Consider the following 20,331-nt stretch of genomic DNA (forward strand, 5'->3'; position numbering starts at 1 on the left):
AAAACGCTGTAATGTGTAGGGTTATGCTGGGCATGCTGATCTGGAAAATGGAACAAAAATTATGAATAAGGTTTTTTTTAAAGCTTTTTAAAACTTCAAATAAAATCGACTGCATCTGACTAACTTTTCAAAAATTAAAGCATTTTGATAACTGATGATTATATTTTCTTACAGAAATTATATTTTTAAGTACAGTGTTGATTTTTTTCACCTGAGGAATTACCTTTCAGTACTGTGGAGTCTTTAAAGAGAATCTGTAAGACTATAAAGATTGTGCTTTTTTTGTTGGAAAGGATCTCTTTGTTTTTTATGCTAAACTATGTTTCTTCCATATATAGTTAAAAAGTATGTTTACTATTTCAGAGAGCATGACACCGGAAAGGATGCCTCCGGAACTTGCCTTTATGTCAAGAGGTGTTGGTGACAACGCTTCATCTAGTCATAATGAACCGAAGGTTACAAGTATGGAGGCCATTCTTGATAGTTTACATGATAATATGATTCTCCAAGATGTTAAATAAGCTATATGTTATTGTGTGTGTGTATATATATATATGTATATATATATGTATACATATAATTTGTTCCTACACTTTATGTAAACTAAAATTTTATGTACATGATTTTAAGTGAGGATGTAGTAAAGAAACCACCGAAATGGCCAGCCTATGAGCGGTGGAGGGAGCTTTTTATTTGGATAAGAGAGAGAACAGCTGGCGGTGTTACATGCCTTCAATCCCAGCTCTCAGGAGGCAAAGGCAGGTGGATCTCTGTGTTTGAGGCCAGCCTTGTTGACAGAGCAAGTTCCAGCAAAAAACCCTAGAGGGGGAGAGAGAGAGGGACGGAAGGAGCTTCTAATACACACCAGAAAAAAGTTTCGACCTGTGTTCTGCTTGTTCTACTGAGCTTTGTCTAAATGAACCTTTAGGAGCTGACTGCCATGCATTCACACGGAGTATGCACAGTTTCACTTGGGAAGAACAAGTCCCCGAGGATGGTGTCATGTACAGCTGCCAGGGTGCAGCTGTTGGGTGCTTTTGCTTATTTTTTTGTACAGCTTTTCTGAGTTGGCTTGGGCAGAATTTTCTTTGAGCAGTGAAGACTGCATGGTTGCCACTAAACTTTTTCTCTAATTCATGAACCAGCCAGACTTGGATTTTCTGGAAAGATTTCTGCTGAGAAACTGGTGCTAAAATAAGGATTGCTTTCTGACCATCACCAGCTTCCTTGGCTGTGGTGGGTGATACTAAGTTTCCAAGCTGTGCCTTGAGATCTGAGTTCATCTCCAGCTCAAGCAGTGCATGAGAGATGCTAGACTCGAAGTCATGTCTTCTTGTCATCAGGCTTCCTAGTCTTGTTGCTTGAGCTGATGCTGGCCTTCTCCTGAAAGGAGGAAAGTACCACTGGTCATATGGGTCGTGGACTACATTGTCCGCCATTGACAGGCACAGGCCGAATATTCCACCACATCCCTAACGAGGGCACAGAGCCTCGGAGGTCCATCCTCCTAAACTACAAAGTGCAAAAAATTGTGTTAATAAAATTCTAAGATGTTTATATTGTAAATGTAAAAAAAATAAATTATTTCTTTTGTAATTTTGGGATCAAAGTCAACAGAACCTTATAAGCTAGGTAAGTACTTTTTTACTCAGGTATTGTTCCAGACACTGAGATTACTTTTTTATTTTTATTTTTTATTTTTTGGTGCTTGCATCAAGTCTGGCATCTTACACAAACTAATATAAGACTCTACTCCTGAGCCATATATGCACCCAAAACCTGAATGTTTTTTAACTTAAATTGTTCATCAGCTTGTATGATCACATTTGAAGTTTATGAAGGGAAATTATAATGATGAGCCACTTATTACTGGGATGAGTTCTGAGAAGTGCATCATTCGGCAGTTTGTTTTTGTGTGTGACTTTTTTTATGAGACCTCTTGCTTGTTCCCAGCTGCTCAGCCCCAAAATAATCACACAGAAACCCTATTATTTGCAATACTGTTTGGCCAATAGCTTAAGCATATTTCTGGCTAACTCATCTTAAATTAACCCATCTCCATTAATCTGTGTATTGCCACGAGGCTGTGGCTTACCAGGTAAAGTTCTGGCATCTCCTGTGGGGCTATATGGCATCTCAATGACTCTGCCCTTCTTCCTCCCAGCATTCAGTTTTCCCCACCTAGCTCTGTTCAACTCTATCAGGCCAAACCAATTTCTTTATTAACCAATGGTATTCACAGCATGCGGAGGGGAATCCCACATCATGTGACCATCATAGAATGCACTTCACAGCCCTTGGTGAAAGAACTTTGTGTATGTCTAGGCTCTATAACACTGCTGGATGTTCTTTTGTTGACTGCAACGGGGTTTCATCCTGTGGATCGTGACCCCTTTGGGGTTTGAATGACCCTTTTATTGGGGTCGTTTAAGACCATTGGAAAAGAAAGATATTTATATTACAATTCATAAAGGTGGTAAAATTGCAGTTATAAAGTAACAATGAAAATAATTTTCTGGTTGGGGTTTGCCACAGTTTGAGGTATTGTATTAAAGGGTGGCAGAATTAGGAAGGTGGAAAACCACTGTTATATGGTATGAATGATAGAGGTGAAATTCGTGAGCCAGTAATGTCATCAAAGTAGAGGTGACATTGAAAAATAGACTACATGGAATGATTTTTTTTGTCCAGATTTCTTTAGATAGTCTGTAGTGTCCTGGAACTTGCTCAATAGACCAGGATGGCCTCAAACTCAGATGTGCCTGCTTCTACTAAGTGCTGGGATTAAAGGCTCGTGTCACCACTGACCACCAGAATGGTTTCTTAGAGCTTTAATATAAACGGCTAACTTTTATATTAATTTTATAACTCCTACTCTCTTCTGTGTTGACTAATTACCAAACTTTTAAAGCCAAAGCCAATACAATATTATGTATATGTATATTAGTTGTGTGAGCAGTTGTTATACCATACGCATGTTAATTTATTTATAAAAGTTCTTTTTATAACATATTGGCTTTTTAAAAAGGAACTTTTCTTGTTCCATAGGATCTACCTCAGACCCTGGAAGTATAAGCAGTTCTGGATTATTTCATACCTTACGTGCGTCATCTGTTGACTCAAAACAACCATCCAAATCCAAAAATTCATGGTATATTGATGAAGGTAATCTATAATTTTAGTCCTCTTTATAATGGTACCCTCTGTTTAATGTGTAAGGGGAAATGACTTTTTCATCAATATTTGTTAAGTTTGGAAACAGTGAATAGATCATAGCTCATATGACAATATTGCTGAACTAAAATATTAAACATCGTTTGATCTACACTGTTATTAGGGTTGAGGATACATTTGAAATATGTTAGTAGTCTGGGTTTTGTTTTGCTTTGTTTTTTTTTCCCGAGACAGAGTTTCTCTGTATAAAAAGTCCTTGCTGTCCTAGAACTTGCATTATTGATTTGTGTGTAATTCTCTGCTTTTCCTGTTTGCATTTGTTTGTATACATATTTGTTATTCTTAATGCATGTTATGTTGAAAGGTGGAAACATACTTAGTAGTGAGTGCATTCCTAACTCTGATTTGTCTCCTACCCAGGTTTTTATCAAGCTGTGTTCTGTGAAATACACTGATCCAGCATACTTGGGTGGCTGAGAAAGTTTTATCAAGTCAGTTTAGTGCAGCACATTGGTTAGAGGTTGTCCAGGCACGTGGGCATGTAAAGGCTCCGGTTTTTACAGTAAACAGATTGTCCATGTTTATCTTGGCGCACTCCATAAATGCTTGAGTGTAAAACGCTGTAATGTGTAGGGTTATGCTGGGCATGCTGATCTGGAAAATGGAACAAAAATTATGAATAAGGTTTTTTTTAAAGCTTTTTAAAACTTCAAATAAAATCGACTGCATCTGACTAACTTTTCAAAAATTAAAGCATTTTGATAACTGATGATTATATTTTCTTACAGAAATTATATTTTTAAGTACAGTGTTGATTTTTTTCACCTGAGGAATTACCTTTCAGTACTGTGGAGTCTTTAAAGAGAATCTGTAAGACTATAAAGATTGTGCTTTTTTTGTTGGAAAGGATCTCTTTGTTTTTTATGCTAAACTATGTTTCTTCCATATATAGTTAAAAAGTATGTTTACTATTTCAGAGAGCATGACACCGGAAAGGATGCCTCCGGAACTTGCCTTTATGTCAAGAGGTGTTGGTGACAACGCTTCATCTAGTCATAATGAACCGAAGGTTACAAGTATGGAGGCCATTCTTGATAGTTTACATGATAATATGATTCTCCAAGATGTTAAATAAGCTATATGTTATTGTGTGTGTATATATATATATATGTATATATATGTATACATATAATTTGTTCCTACACTTTATGTAAACTAAAATTTTATGTACATGATTTTAAGTGAGGATGTAGTAAAGAAACCACCGAAATGGCCAGCCTATGAGCGGTGGAGGGAGCTTTTTATTTGGATAAGAGAGAGAACAGCTGGCGGTGTTACATGCCTTCAATCCCAGCTCTCAGGAGGCAAAGGCAGGTGGATCTCTGTGTTTGAGGCCAGCCTTGTTGACAGAGCAAGTTCCAGCAAAAAACCCTAGAGGGGGAGAGAGAGAGGGACGGAAGGAGCTTCTAATACACACCAGAAAAAAGTTTCGACCTGTGTTCTGCTTGTTCTACTGAGCTTTGTCTAAATGAACCTTTAGGAGCTGACTGCCATGCATTCACACGGAGTATCCACAGTTTCACTTGGGAAGAACAAGTCCCCGAGGATGGTGTCATGTACAGCTGCCAGGGTGCAGCTGTTGGGTGCTTTTGCTTATTTTTTTGTACAGCTTTTCTGAGTTGGCTTGGGCAGAATCTTCTTTGAGCAGTGAAGACTGCATGGTTGCCACTAAACTTTTTCTCTAATTCATGAACCAGCCAGACTTGGATTTTCTGGAAAGATTTCTGCTGAGAAACTGGTGCTAAAATAAGGATTGCTTTCTGACCATCACCAGCTTCCTTGGCTGTGGTGGGTGATACTAAGTTTCCAAGCTGTGCCTTGAGATCTGAGTTCATCTCCAGCTCAAGCAGTGCATGAGAGATGCTAGACTCGAAGTCATGTCTTCTTGTCATCAGGCTTCCTAGTCTTGTTGCTTGAGCTGATGCTGGCCTTCTCCTGAAAGGAGGAAAGTACCACTGGTCATATGGGTCGTGGACTACATTGTCCGCCATTGACAGGCACAGGCCGAATATTCCACCACATCCCTAACGAGGGCACAGAGCCTCGGAGGTCCATCCTCCTAAACTACAAAGTGCAAAAAATTGTGTTAATAAAATTCTAAGATGTTTATATTGTAAATGTAAAAAAAATAAATTATTTCTTTTGTAATTTTGGGATCAAAGTCAACAGAACCTTATAAGCTAGGTAAGTACTTTTTTACTCAGGTATTGTTCCAGACACTGAGATTACTTTTTTATTTTTATTTTTTATTTTTTGGTGCTTGCGTCAAGTCTGGCATCTTACACAAACTAATATAAGACTCTACTCCTGAGCCATATATGCACCCAAAACCTGAATGTTTTTTAACTTAAATTGTTCATCAGCTTGTATGATCACATTTGAAGTTTATGAAGGGAAATTATAATGATGAGCCACTTATTACTGGGATGAGTTCTGAGAAGTGCATCATTCGGCAGTTTGTTTTTGTGTGTGACTTTTTTTATGAGACCTCTTGCTTGTTCCCAGCTGCTCAGCCCCAAAATAATCACACAGAAACCCTATTATTTGCAATACTGTTTGGCCAATAGCTTAAGCATATTTCTGGCTAACTCATCTTAAATTAACCCATCTCCATTAATCTGTGTATTGCCACGAGGCTGTGGCTTACCAGGTAAAGTTCTGGCATCTCCTGTGGGGCTATATGGCATCTCAATGACTCTGCCCTTCTTCCTCCCAGCATTCAGTTTTCCCCACCTAGCTCTGTTCAACTCTATCAGGCCAAACCAATTTCTTTATTAACCAATGGTATTCACAGCATGCGGAGGGGAATCCCACATCATGTGACCATCATAGAATGCACTTCACAGCCCTTGGTGAAAGAACTTTGTGTATGTCTAGGCTCTATAACACTGCTGGATGTTCTTTTGTTGACTGCAACGGGGTTTCATCCTGTGGATCGTGACCCCTTTGGGGTTTGAATGACCCTTTTATTGGGGTCGTTTAAGACCATTGGAAAAGAAAGATATTTATATTACAATTCATAAAGGTGGTAAAATTGCAGTTATAAAGTAACAATGAAAATAATTTTCTGGTTGGGGTTTGCCACAGTTTGAGGTATTGTATTAAAGGGTGGCAGAATTAGGAAGGTGGAAAACCACTGTTATATGGTATGAATGATAGAGGTGAAATTCGTGAGCCAGTAATGTCATCAAAGTAGAGGTGACATTGAAAAATAGACTACATGGAATGATTTTTTTTGTCCAGATTTCTTTAGATAGTCTGTAGTGTCCTGGAACTTGCTCAATAGACCAGGATGGCCTCAAACTCAGATGTGCCTGCCTCTACTAAGTGCTGGGATTAAAGGCTCGTGTCACCACTGACCACCAGAATGGTTTCTTAGAGCTTTAATATAAACGGCTAACTTTTATATTAATTTTATAACTCCTACTCTCTTCTGTGTTGACTAATTACCAAACTTTTAAAGCCAAAGCCAATACAATATTATGTATATGTATATTAGTTGTGTGAGCAGTTGTTATACCATACGCATGTTAATTTATTTATAAAAGTTCTTTTTATAACATATTGGCTTTTTAAAAAGGAACTTTTCTTGTTCCATAGGATCTACCTCAGACCCTGGAAGTATAAGCAGTTCTGGATTATTTCATACCTTACGTGCGTCATCTGTTGACTCAAAACAACCATCCAAATCCAAAAATTCATGGTATATTGATGAAGGTAATCTATAATTTTAGTCCTCTTTATAATGGTACCCTCTGTTTAATGTGTAAGGGGAAATGACTTTTTCATCAATATTTGTTAAGTTTGGAAACAGTGAATAGATCATAGCTCATATGACAATATTGCTGAACTAAAATATTAAACATAGTTTGATCTACACTGTTATTAGGGTTGAGGATACATTTGAAATATGTTAGTAGTCTGGGTTTTGTTTTGCTTTGTTTTTTTTTCCCGAGACAGAGTTTCTCTGTATAAAAAGTCCTTGCTGTCCTAGAACTTGCATTATTGATTTGTGTGTAATTCTCTGCTTTTCCTGTTTGCATTTGTTTGTATACATATTTGTTATTCTTAATGCATGTTATGTTTAAAGGTGGAAACATACTTAGTAGTGAGTGCATTCCTAACTCTGATTTGTCTCCTACCCAGGTTTTTATCAAGCTGTGTTCTGTGAAATACACTGATCCAGCATACTTGGGTGGCTGAGAAAATTTTATCAAGTCAGTTTAGTGCAGCACATTGGTTAGAGGTTGTCCAGGCACGTGGGCATGTAAAGGCTCCGGTTTTTACAGTAAACAGATTGTCCATGTTTATCTTGGCGCACTCCATAAACGCTTGAGTGTAAAACGCTGTAATGTGTAGGGTTATGCTGGGCATGCTGATCTGGAAAATGGAACAAAAATTATGAATAAGGTTTTTTTTAAAGCTTTTTAAAACTTCAAATAAAATCGACTGCATCTGACTAACTTTTCAAAAATTAAAGCATTTTGATAACTGATGATTATATCTTCTTACAGAAATTATATTTTTAAGTACAGTGTTGATTTTTTTCACCTGAGGAATTACCTTTCAGTACTGTGGAGTCTTTAAAGAGAATCTGTAAGACTATAAAGATTGTGCTTTTTTTGTTGGAAAGGATCTCTTTGTTTTTTATGCTAAACTATGTTTCTTCCATATATAGTTAAAAAGTATGTTTACTATTTCAGAGAGCATGACACCGGAAAGGATGCCTCCGGAACTTGCCTTTATGTCAAGAGGTGTTGGTGACAACGCTTCATCTAGTCATAATGAACCGAAGGTTACAAGTATGGAGGCCATTCTTGATAGTTTACATGATAATATGATTCTCCAAGATGTTAAATAAGCTATATGTTATTTTGTGTGTATATATATATATATGTATATATATGTATACATATAATTTGTTCCTACACTTTATGTAAACTAAAATTTTATGTACATGATTTTAAGTGAGGATGTAGTAAAGAAACCACCGAAATGGCCAGCCTATGAGCGGTGGAGGGAGCTTTTTATTTGGATAAGAGAGAGAACAGCTGGCGGTGTTACATGCCTTCAATCCCAGCTCTCAGGAGGCAAAGGCAGGTGGATCTCTGTGTTTGAGGCCAGCCTTGTTGACAGAGCAAGTTCCAGCAAAAAACCCTAGAGGGGGAGAGAGAGAGGGACGGAAGGAGCTTCTAATACACACCAGAAAAAAGTTTCGACCTGTGTTCTGCTTGTTCTACTGAGCTTTGTCTAAATGAACCTTTAGGAGCTGACTGCCATGCATTCACACGGAGTATCCACAGTTTCACTTGGGAAGAACAAGTCCCCGAGGATGGTGTCATGTACAGCTGCCAGGGTGCAGCTGTTGGGTGCTTTTGCTTATTTTTTTGTACAGCTTTTCTGAGTTGGCTTGGGCAGAATCTTCTTTGAGCAGTGAAGACTGCATGGTTGCCACTAAACTTTTTCTCTAATTCATGAACCAGCCAGACTTGGATTTTCTGGAAAGATTTCTGCTGAGAAACTGGTGCTAAAATAAGGATTGCTTTCTGACCATCACCAGCTTCCTTGGCTGTGGTGGGTGATACTAAGTTTCCAAGCTGTGCCTTGAGATCTGAGTTCATCTCCAGCTCAAGCAGTGCATGAGAGATGCTAGACTCGAAGTCATGTCTTCTTGTCATCAGGCTTCCTAGTCTTGTTGCTTGAGCTGATGCTGGCCTTCTCCTGAAAGGAGGAAAGTACCACTGGTCATATGGGTCGTGGACTACATTGTCCGCCATTGACAGGCACAGGCCGAATATTCCACCACATCCCTAACGAGGGCACAGAGCCTCGGAGGTCCATCCTCCTAAACTACAAAGTGCAAAAAATTGTGTTAATAAAATTCTAAGATGTTTATATTGTAAATGTAAAAAAAATAAATTATTTCTTTTGTAATTTTGGGATCAAAGTCAACAGAACCTTATAAGCTAGGTAAGTACTTTTTTACTCAGGTATTGTTCCAGACACTGAGATTACTTTTTTATTTTTATTTTTTATTTTTTGGTGCTTGCGTCAAGTCTGGCATCTTACACAAACTAATATAAGACTCTACTCCTGAGCCATATATGCACCCAAAACCTGAATGTTTTTTAACTTAAATTGTTCATCAGCTTGTATGATCACATTTGAAGTTTATGAAGGGAAATTATAATGATGAGCCACTTATTACTGGGATGAGTTCTGAGAAGTGCATCATTCGGCAGTTTGTTTTTGTGTGTGACTTTTTTTATGAGACCTCTTGCTTGTTCCCAGCTGCTCAGCCCCAAAATAATCACACAGAAACCCTATTATTTGCAATACTGTTTGGCCAATAGCTTAAGCATATTTCTGGCTAACTCATCTTAAATTAACCCATCTCCATTAATCTGTGTATTGCCACGAGGCTGTGGCTTACCAGGTAAAGTTCTGGCATCTCCTGTGGGGCTATATGGCATCTCAATGACTCTGCCCTTCTTCCTCCCAGCATTCAGTTTTCCCCACCTAGCTCTGTTCAACTCTATCAGGCCAAACCAATTTCTTTATTAACCAATGGTATTCACAGCATGCGGAGGGGAATCCCACATCATGTGACCATCATAGAATGCACTTCACAGCCCTTGGTGAAAGAACTTTGTGTATGTCTAGGCTCTATAACACTGCTGGATGTTCTTTTGTTGACTGCAACGGGGTTTCATCCTGTGGATCGTGACCCCTTTGGGGTTTGAATGACCCTTTTATTGGGGTTGTTTAAGACCATTGGAAAAGAAAGATATTTATATTACAATTCATAAAGGTGGTAAAATTGCAGTTATAAAGTAACAATGAAAATAATTTTCTGGTTGGGGTTTGCCACAGTTTGAGGTATTGTATTAAAGGGTGGCAGAATTAGGAAGGTGGAAAACCACTGTTATATGGTATGAATGATAGAGGTGAAATTCGTGAGCCAGTAATGTCATCAAAGTAGAGGTGACATTGAAAAATAGACTACATGGAATGATTTTTTTTGTCCAGATTTCTTTAGATAGTCTGTAGTGTCCTGGAACTTGCTCAATAGACCAGGATGGCCTCAAACTCAGATGTGCCTGCCTCTACTAAGTGCTGGGATTAAAGGCTCGTGTCACCACTGACCACCAGAATGGTTTCTTAGAGCTTTAATATAAACGGCTCACTTTTATATTAATTTTATAACTCCTACTCTCTTCTGTGTTGACTAATTACCAAACTTTTAAAGCCAAAGCCAATACAATATTATGTATATGTATATTAGTTGTGTGAGCAGTTGTTATACCATACGCATGTTAATTTATTTATAAAAGTTCTTTTTATAACATATTGGCTTTTTAAAAAGGAACTTTTCTTGTTCCATAGGATCTACCTCAGACCCTGGAAGTATAAGCAGTTCTGGATTATTTCATACCTTACGTGCGTCATCTGTTGACTCAAAACAACCATCCAAATCCAAAAATTCATGGTATATTGATGAAGGTAATCTATAATTTTAGTCCTCTTTATAATGGTACCCTCTGTTTAATGTGTAAGGGGAAATGACTTTTTCATCAATATTTGTTAAGTTTGGAAACAGTGAATAGATCATAGCTCATATGACAATATTGCTGAACTAAAATATTAAACATAGTTTGATCTACACTGTTATTAGGGTTGAGGATACATTTGAAATATGTTAGTAGTCTGGGTTTTGTTTTGCTTTGTTTTTTTTTCCCGAGACAGAGTTTCTCTGTATAAAAAGTCCTTGCTGTCCTAGAACTTGCATTATTGATTTGTGTGTAATTCTCTGCTTTTCCTGTTTGCATTTGTTTGTATACATATTTGTTATTCTTAATGCATGTTATGTTTAAAGGTGGAAACATACTTAGTAGTGAGTGCATTCCTAACTCTGATTTGTCTCCTACCCAGGTTTTTATCAAGCTGTGTTCTGTGAAATACACTGATCCAGCATACTTGGGTGGCTGAGAAAATTTTATCAAGTCAGTTTAGTGCAGCACATTGGTTAGAGGTTGTCCAGGCACGTGGGCATGTAAAGGCTCCGGTTTTTACAGTAAACAGATTGTCCATGTTTATCTTGGCGCACTCCATAAACGCTTGAGTGTAAAACGCTGTAATGTGTAGGGTTATGCTGGGCATGCTGATCTGGAAAATGGAACAAAAATTATGAATAAGGTTTTTTTTAAAGCTTTTTAAAACTTCAAATAAAATCGACTGCATCTGACTAACTTTTCAAAAATTAAAGCATTTTGATAACTGATGATTATATCTTCTTACAGAAATTATATTTTTAAGTACAGTGTTGATTTTTTTCACCTGAGGAATTACCTTTCAGTACTGTGGAGTCTTTAAAGAGAATCTGTAAGACTATAAAGATTGTGCTTTTTTTGTTGGAAAGGATCTCTTTGTTTTTTATGCTAAACTATGTTTCTTCCATATATAGTTAAAAAGTATGTTTACTATTTCAGAGAGCATGACACCGGAAAGGATGCCTCCGGAACTTGCCTTTATGTCAAGAGGTGTTGGTGACAACGCTTCATCTAGTCATAATGAACCGAAGGTTACAAGTATGGAGGCCATTCTTGATAGTTTACATGATAATATGATTCTCCAAGATGTTAAATAAGCTATATGTTATTGTGTGTGTATATATATATATATGTATATATATGTATACATATAATTTGTTCCTACACTTTATGTAAACTAAAATTTTATGTACATGATTTTAAGTGAGGATGTAGTAAAGAAACCACCGAAATGGCCAGCCTATGAGCGGTGGAGGGAGCTTTTTATTTGGATAAGAGAGAGAACAGCTGGCGGTGTTACATGCCTTCAATCCCAGCTCTCAGGAGGCAAAGGCAGGTGGATCTCTGTGTTTGAGGCCAGCCTTGTTGACAGAGCAAGTTCCAGCAAAAAACCCTAGAGGGGGAGAGAGAGAGGGACGGAAGGAGCTTCTAATACACACCAGAAAAAAGTTTCGACCTGTGTTCTGCTTGTTCTACTGAGCTTTGTCTAAATGAACCTTTAGGAGCTGACTGCCATGCATTCACACGGAGTATCCACAGTTTCACTTGGGAAGAACAAGTCCCCGAGGATGGTGTCATGTACAGCTGCCAGGGTGCAGCTGTTGGGTGCTTTTGCTTATTTTTTTGTACAGCTTTTCTGAGTTGGCTTGGGCAGAATTTTCTTTGAGCAGTGAAGACTGCATGGTTGCCACTAAACTTTTTCTCTAATTCATGAACCAGCCAGACTTGGATTTTCTGGAAAGATTTCTGCTGAGAAACTGGTGCTAAAATAAGGATTGCTTTCTGACCATCACCAGCTTCCTTGGCTGTGGTGGGTGATACTAAGTTTCCAAGCTGTGCCTTGAGATCTGAGTTCATCTCCAGCTCAAGCAGTGCATGAGAGATGCTAGACTCGAAGTCATGTCTTCTTGTCATCAGGCTTCCTAGTCTTGTTGCTTGAGCTGATGCTGGCCTTCTCCTGAAAGGAGGAAAGTACCACTGGTCATATGGGTCGTGGACTACATTGTCCGCCAATGACAGGCACAGGCCGAATATTCCACCACATCCCTAACGAGGGCACAGAGCCTCGGAGGTCCATCCTCCTAAACTACAAAGTGCAAAAAATTGTGTTAATAAAATTCTAAGATGTTTATATTGTAAATGTAAAAAAAATAAATTATTTCTTTTGTAATTTTGGGATCAAAGTCAACAGAACCTTATAAGCTAGGTAAGTACTTTTTTACTCAGGTATTGTTCCAGACACTGAGATTACTTTTTTATTTTTATTTTTTATTTTTTGGTGCTTGCATCAAGTCTGGCATCTTACACAAACTAATATAAGACTCTACTCCTGAGCCATATATGCACCCAAAACCTGAATGTTTTTTAACTTAAATTGTTCATCAGCTTGTATGATCACATTTGAAGTTTATGAAGGGAAATTATAATGATGAGCCACTTATTACTGGGATGAGTTCTGAGAAGTGCATCATTCGGCAGTTTGTTTTTGTGTGTGACTTTTTTTATGAGACCTCTTGCTTGTTCCCAGCTGCTCAGCCCCAAAATAATCACACAGAAACCCTATTATTTGCAATACTGTTTGGCCAATAGCTTAAGCATATTTCTGGCTAACTCATCTTAAATTAACCCATCTCCATTAATCTGTGTATTGCCACGAGGCTGTGGCTTACCAGGTAAAGTTCTGGCATCTCCTGTGGGGCTATATGGCATCTCAATGACTCTGCCCTTCTTCCTCCCAGCATTCAGTTTTCCCCACCTAGCTCTGTTCAACTCTATCAGGCCAAACCAATTTCTTTATTAACCAATGGTATTCACAGCATGCGGAGGGGAATCCCACATCATGTGACCATCATAGAATGCACTTCACAGCCCTTGGTGAAAGAACTTTGTGTATGTCTAGGCTCTATAACACTGCTGGATGTTCTTTTGTTGACTGCAACGGGGTTTCATCCTGTGGATCGTGACCCCTTTGGGGTTTGAATGACTCTTTTATTGGGGTTGTTTAAGACCATTGGAAAAGAAAGATATTTATATTACAATTCATAAAGGTGGTAAAATTGCAGTTATAAAGTAACAATGAAAATAATTTTCTGGTTGGGGTTTGCCACAGTTTGAGGTATTGTATTAAAGGGTGGCAGAATTAGGAAGGTGGAAAACCACTGTTATATGGTATGAATGATAGAGGTGAAATTCGTGAGCCAGTAATGTCATCAAAGTAGAGGTGACATTGAAAAATAGACTACATGGAATGATTTTTTTTGTCCAGATTTCTTTAGATAGTCTGTAGTGTCCTGGAACTTGCTCAATAGACCAGGATGGCCTCAAACTCAGATGTGCCTGCCTCTACTAAGTGCTGGGATTAAAGGCTCGTGTCACCACTGACCACCAGAATGGTTTCTTAGAGCTTTAATATAAACGGCTCACTTTTATATTAATTTTATAACTCCTACTCTCTTCTGTGTTGACTAATTACCAAACTTTTAAAGCCAAAGCCAATACAATATTATGTATATGTATATTAGTTGTGTGAGCAGTTGTTATACCATACGCATGTTAATTTATTTATAAAAGTTCTTTTTATAACATATTGGCTTTTTAAAAAGGAACTTTTCTTGTTCCATAGGATCTACCTCAGACCCTGGAAGTATAAGCAGTTCTGGATTATTTCATACCTTACGTGCGTCATCTGTTGACTCAAAACAACCATCCAAATCCAAAAATTCATGGTATATTGATGAAGGTAATCTATAATTTTAGTCCTCTTTATAATGGTACCCTCTGTTTAATGTGTAAGGGGAAATGACTTTTTCATCAATATTTGTTAAGTTTGGAAACAGTGAATAGATCATAGCTCATATGACAATATTGCTGAACTAAAATATTAAACATAGTTTGATCTACACTGTTATTAGGGTTGAGGATACATTTGAAATATGTTAGTAGTCTGGGTTTTGTTTTGCTTTGTTTTTTTTTCCCGAGACAGAGTTTCTCTGTATAAAAAGTCCTTGCTGTCCTAGAACTTGCATTATTGATTTGTGTGTAATTCTCTGCTTTTCCTGTTTGCATTTGTTTGTATACATATTTGTTATTCTTAATGCATGTTATGTTTAAAGGTGGAAACATACTTAGTAGTGAGTGCATTCCTAACTCTGATTTGTCTCCTACCCAGGTTTTTATCAAGCTGTGTTCTGTGAAATACACTGATCCAGCATACTTGGGTGGCTGAGAAAATTTTATCAAGTCAGTTTAGTGCAGCACATTGGTTAGAGGTTGTCCAGGCACGTGGGCATGTAAAGGCTCCGGTTTTTACAGTAAACAGATTGTCCATGTTTATCTTGGCGCACTCCATAAACGCTTGAGTGTAAAACGCTGTAATGTGTAGGGTTATGCTGGGCATGCTGATCTGGAAAATGGAACAAAAATTATGAATAAGGTTTTTTTTAAAGCTTTTTAAAACTTCAAATAAAATCGACTGCATCTGACTAACTTTTCAAAAATTAAAGCATTTTGATAACTGATGATTATATCTTCTTACAGAAATTATATTTTTAAGTACAGTGTTGATTTTTTTCACCTGAGGAATTACCTTTCAGTACTGTGGAGTCTTTAAAGAGAATCTGTAAGACTATAAAGATTGTGCTTTTTTTGTTGGAAAGGATCTCTTTGTTTTTTATGCTAAACTATGTTTCTTCCATATATAGTTAAAAAGTATGTTTACTATTTCAGAGAGCATGACACCGGAAAGGATGCCTCCGGAACTTGCCTTTATGTCAAGAGGTGTTGGTGACAACGCTTCATCTAGTCATAATGAACCGAAGGTTACAAGTATGGAGGCCATTCTTGATAGTTTACATGATAATATGATTCTCCAAGATGTTAAATAAGCTATATGTTATTGTGTGTGTATATATATATATGTATATATATGTATACATATAATTTGTTCCTACACTTTATGTAAACTAAAATTTTATGTACATGATTTTAAGTGAGGATGTAGTAAAGAAACCACCGAAATGGCCAGCCTATGAGCGGTGGAGGGAGCTTTTTATTTGGATAAGAGAGAGAACAGCTGGCGGTGTTACATGCCTTCAATCCCAGCTCTCAGGAGGCAAAGGCAGGTGGATCTCTGTGTTTGAGGCCAGCCTTGTTGACAGAGCAAGTTCCAGCAAAAAACCCTAGAGGGGGAGAGAGAGAGGGACGGAAGGAGCTTCTAATACACACCAGAAAAAAGTTTCGACCTGTGTTCTGCTTGTTCTACTGAGCTTTGTCTAAATGAACCTTTAGGAGCTGACTGCCATGCATTCACACGGAGTATCCACAGTTTCACTTGGGAAGAACAAGTCCCCGAGGATGGTGTCATGTACAGCTGCCAGGGTGCAGCTGTTGGGTGCTTTTGCTTATTTTTTTGTACAGCTTTTCTGAGTTGGCTTGGGCAGAATTTTCTTTGAGCAGTGAAGACTGCATGGTTGCCACTAAACTTTTTCTCTAATTCATGAACCAGCCAGACTTGGATTTTCTGGAAAGATTTCTGCTGAGAAACTGGTGCTAAAATAAGGATTGCTTTCTGACCATCACCAGCTTCCTTGGCTGTGGTGGGTGATACTAAGTTTCCAAGCTGTGCCTTGAGATCTGAGTTCATCTCCAGCTCAAGCAGTGCATGAGAGATGCTAGACTCGAAGTCATGTCTTCTTGTCATCAGGCTTCCTAGTCTTGTTGCTTGAGCTGATGCTGGCCTTCTCCTGAAAGGAGGAAAGTACCACTGGTCATATGGGTCGTGGACTACATTGTCCGCCAATGACAGGCACAGGCCGAATATTCCACCACATCCCTAACGAGGGCACAGAGCCTCGGAGGTCCATCCTCCTAAACTACAAAGTGCAAAAAATTGTGTTAATAAAATTCTAAGATGTTTATATTGTAAATGTAAAAAAAATAAATTATTTCTTTTGTAATTTTGGGATCAAAGTCAACAGAACCTTATAAGCTAGGTAAGTACTTTTTTACTCAGGTATTGTTCCAGACACTGAGATTACTTTTTTATTTTTATTTTTTATTTTTTGGTGCTTGCATCAAGTCTGGCATCTTACACAAACTAATATAAGACTCTACTCCTGAGCCATATATGCACCCAAAACCTGAATGTTTTTTAACTTAAATTGTTCATCAGCTTGTATGATCACATTTGAAGTTTATGAAGGGAAATTATAATGATGAGCCACTTATTACTGGGATGAGTTCTGAGAAGTGCATCATTCGGCAGTTTGTTTTTGTGTGTGACTTTTTTTATGAGACCTCTTGCTTGTTCCCAGCTGCTCAGCCCCAAAATAATCACACAGAAACCCTATTATTTGCAATACTGTTTGGCCAATAGCTTAAGCATATTTCTGGCTAACTCATCTTAAATTAACCCATCTCCATTAATCTGTGTATTGCCACGAGGCTGTGGCTTACCAGGTAAAGTTCTGGCATCTCCTGTGGGGCTATATGGCATCTCAATGACTCTGCCCTTCTTCCTCCCAGCATTCAGTTTTCCCCACCTAGCTCTGTTCAACTCTATCAGGCCAAACCAATTTCTTTATTAACCAATGGTATTCACAGCATGCGGAGGGGAATCCCACATCATGTGACCATCATAGAATGCACTTCACAGCCCTTGGTGAAAGAACTTTGTGTATGTCTAGGCTCTATAACACTGCTGGATGTTCTTTTGTTGACTGCAACGGGGTTTCATCCTGTGGATCGTGACCCCTTTGGGGTTTGAATGACTCTTTTATTGGGGTCGTTTAAGACCATTGGAAAAGAAAGATATTTATATTACAATTCATAAAGGTGGTAAAATTGCAGTTATAAAGTAACAATGAAAATAATTTTCTGGTTGGGGTTTGCCACAGTTTGAGGTATTGTATTAAAGGGTGGCAGAATTAGGAAGGTGGAAAACCACTGTTATATGGTATGAATGATAGAGGTGAAATTCGTGAGCCAGTAATGTCATCAAAGTAGAGGTGACATTGAAAAATAGACTACATGGAATGATTTTTTTTGTCCAGATTTCTTTAGATAGTCTGTAGTGTCCTGGAACTTGCTCAATAGACCAGGATGGCCTCAAACTCAGATGTGCCTGCCTCTACTAAGTGCTGGGATTAAAGGCTCGTGTCACCACTGACCACCAGAATGGTTTCTTAGAGCTTTAATATAAACGGCTAACTTTTATATTAATTTTATAACTCCTACTCTCTTCTGTGTTGACTAATTACCAAACTTATAAAGCCAAAGCCAATACAATATTATGTATATGTATATTAGTTGTGTGAGCAGTTGTTATACCATACGCATGTTAATTTATTTATAAAAGTACTTTTTATAACATATTGGCTTTTTAAAAAGGAACTTTTCTTGTTCCATAGGATCTACCTCAGACCCTGGAAGTATAAGCAGTTCTGGATTATTTCATACCTTACGTGCGTCATCTGTTGACTCAAAACAACCATCCAAATCCAAAAATTCATGGTATATTGATGAAGGTAATCTATAATTTTAGTCCTCTTTATAATGGTACCCTCTGTTTAATGTGTAAGGGGTAATGACTTTTTCATCAATATTTGTTAAGTTTGGAAACAGTGAATAGATCATAGCTCATATGACAATATTGCTGAACTAAAATATTAAACATAGTTTGATCTACACTGTTATTAGGGTTGAGGATACATTTGAAATATGTTAGTAGTCTGGGTTTTGTTTTGCTTTGTTTTTTTTTCCCGAGACAGAGTTTCTCTGTATAAAAAGTCCTTGCTGTCCTAGAACTTGCATTATTGATTTGTGTGTAATTCTCTGCTTTTCCTGTTTGCATTTGTTTGTATACATATTTGTTATTCTTAATGCATGTTATGTTTAAAGGTGGAAACATACTTAGTAGTGAGTGCATTCCTAACTCTGATTTGTCTCCTACCCAGGTTTTTATCAAGCTGTGTTCTGTGAAATACACTGATCCAGCATACTTGGGTGGCTGAGAAAGTTTTATCAAGTCAGTTTAGTGCAGCACATTGGTTAGAGGTTGTCCAGGCACGTGGGCATGTAAAGGCTCCGGTTTTTACAGTAAACAGATTGTCCATGTTTATCTTGGCGCACTCCATAAACGCTTGAGTGTAAAACGCTGTAATGTGTAGGGTTATGCTGGGCATGCTGATCTGGAAAATGGAACAAAAATTATGAATAAGGTTTTTTTTAAAGCTTTTTAAAACTTCAAATAAAATCGACTGCATCTGACTAACTTTTCAAAAATTAAAGCATTTTGATAACTGATGATTATATTTTCTTACAGAAATTATATTTTTAAGTACAGTGTTGATTTTTTTCACCTGAGGAATTACCTTTCAGTACTGTGGAGTCTTTAAAGAGAATCTGTAAGACTATAAAGATTGTGCTTTTTTTGTTGGAAAGGATCTCTTTGTTTTTTATGCTAAACTATGTTTCTTCCATATATAGTTAAAAAGTATGTTTACTATTTCAGAGAGCATGACACCGGAAAGGATGCCTCCGGAACTTGCCTTTATGTCAAGAGGTGTTGGTGACAACGCTTCATCTAGTCATAATGAACCGAAGGTTACAAGTATGGAGGCCATTCTTGATAGTTTACATGATAATATGATTCTCCAAGATGTTAAATAAGCTATATGTTATTGTGTGTGTATATATATATATATGTATATATATGTATACATATAATTTGTTCCTACACTTTATGTAAACTAAAATTTTATGTACATGATTTTAAGTGAGGATGTAGTAAAGAAACCACCGAAATGGCCAGCCTATGAGCGGTGGAGGGAGCTTTTTATTTGGATAAGAGAGAGAACAGCTGGCGGTGTTACATGCCTTCAATCCCAGCTCTCAGGAGGCAAAGGCAGGTGGATCTCTGTGTTTGAGGCCAGCCTGGTTGACAGAACAAGTTCCAGCGAAAAACCCTAGAGTGGGAGAGAGAGAGGGAGGGAGGGAGCTTCTAATACACACCAGAAAAAGTTTCGACCTGTGTTCTGCTTGTTCTACTGAGCTTTGTCTAAATGAACCTTTTGGAGCTGACTGCCATGCATTCACACGGAGTATCCACAGTTTCACTTGGGAAGAACAAGTCCCCAAGGATGGTGTTATGTACAGCTGCCAGGGTGCTGTTTTGGGTGCTTCTGTTTATTTTTTGTACTGCTTTACTGAGTTGGCATTGGCAGAATCTTCTTTGAGCAGTGAAGACTGCATGGTTGCCACTAAACTTTTTCTCTAATTCATGAACCAGCCAGACTTGGATTTTCTGGAAAGATTTCTGCTGAGAAACTGGTGCTAAAATAAGGATTGCTTTCTGACCATCACCAGTTTCCTTGGCTGTGGTGGGTGAAACTGAGTTTCCAAGCTGTGCCTTGAGATCTGAGTTCATCTCCAGCTCAAGCAGTGCATGAGAGATGCTAGACTCGAAGTCATGTCTTCTTGTCATCAGGCTTCCTAGTCTTGTTGCTTGAGCTGATGCTGGCCTTCTCCTGAAAGGAGGAAAGTACCACTG

At 37.9% G+C, this 20,331-nt stretch overlaps 1 protein-coding gene and 6 pseudogenes across 1 annotated transcript in view; 1 reads left to right on the forward strand and 6 right to left on the reverse strand.

The window, feature by feature from the left end:
• LOC142852251 (ubiquitin carboxyl-terminal hydrolase CYLD-like) overlaps positions 1–20,331 on the forward strand; it is an 81,969-nt gene that overhangs the window by 27,153 nt on the left and 34,485 nt on the right. The window lies entirely within an intron of this gene.
• On the reverse strand, positions 22–1,439 carry LOC142852693 (small ribosomal subunit protein eS7-like; annotated as a pseudogene).
• LOC142852694 (small ribosomal subunit protein eS7-like) lies at positions 1,473–5,225 on the reverse strand (annotated as a pseudogene).
• On the reverse strand, positions 5,259–9,011 carry LOC142852696 (small ribosomal subunit protein eS7-like; annotated as a pseudogene).
• On the reverse strand, positions 9,045–12,698 carry LOC142852697 (small ribosomal subunit protein eS7-like; annotated as a pseudogene).
• LOC142852698 (small ribosomal subunit protein eS7-like) lies at positions 12,766–16,482 on the reverse strand (annotated as a pseudogene).
• On the reverse strand, positions 16,550–20,265 carry LOC142852699 (small ribosomal subunit protein eS7-like; annotated as a pseudogene).

The sequence above is a fragment of the Microtus pennsylvanicus genome, chromosome 6 (assembly GCF_037038515.1).
Source record: "Microtus pennsylvanicus isolate mMicPen1 chromosome 6, mMicPen1.hap1, whole genome shotgun sequence".
Taxonomy (NCBI): domain Eukaryota; kingdom Metazoa; phylum Chordata; class Mammalia; order Rodentia; family Cricetidae; genus Microtus; species Microtus pennsylvanicus.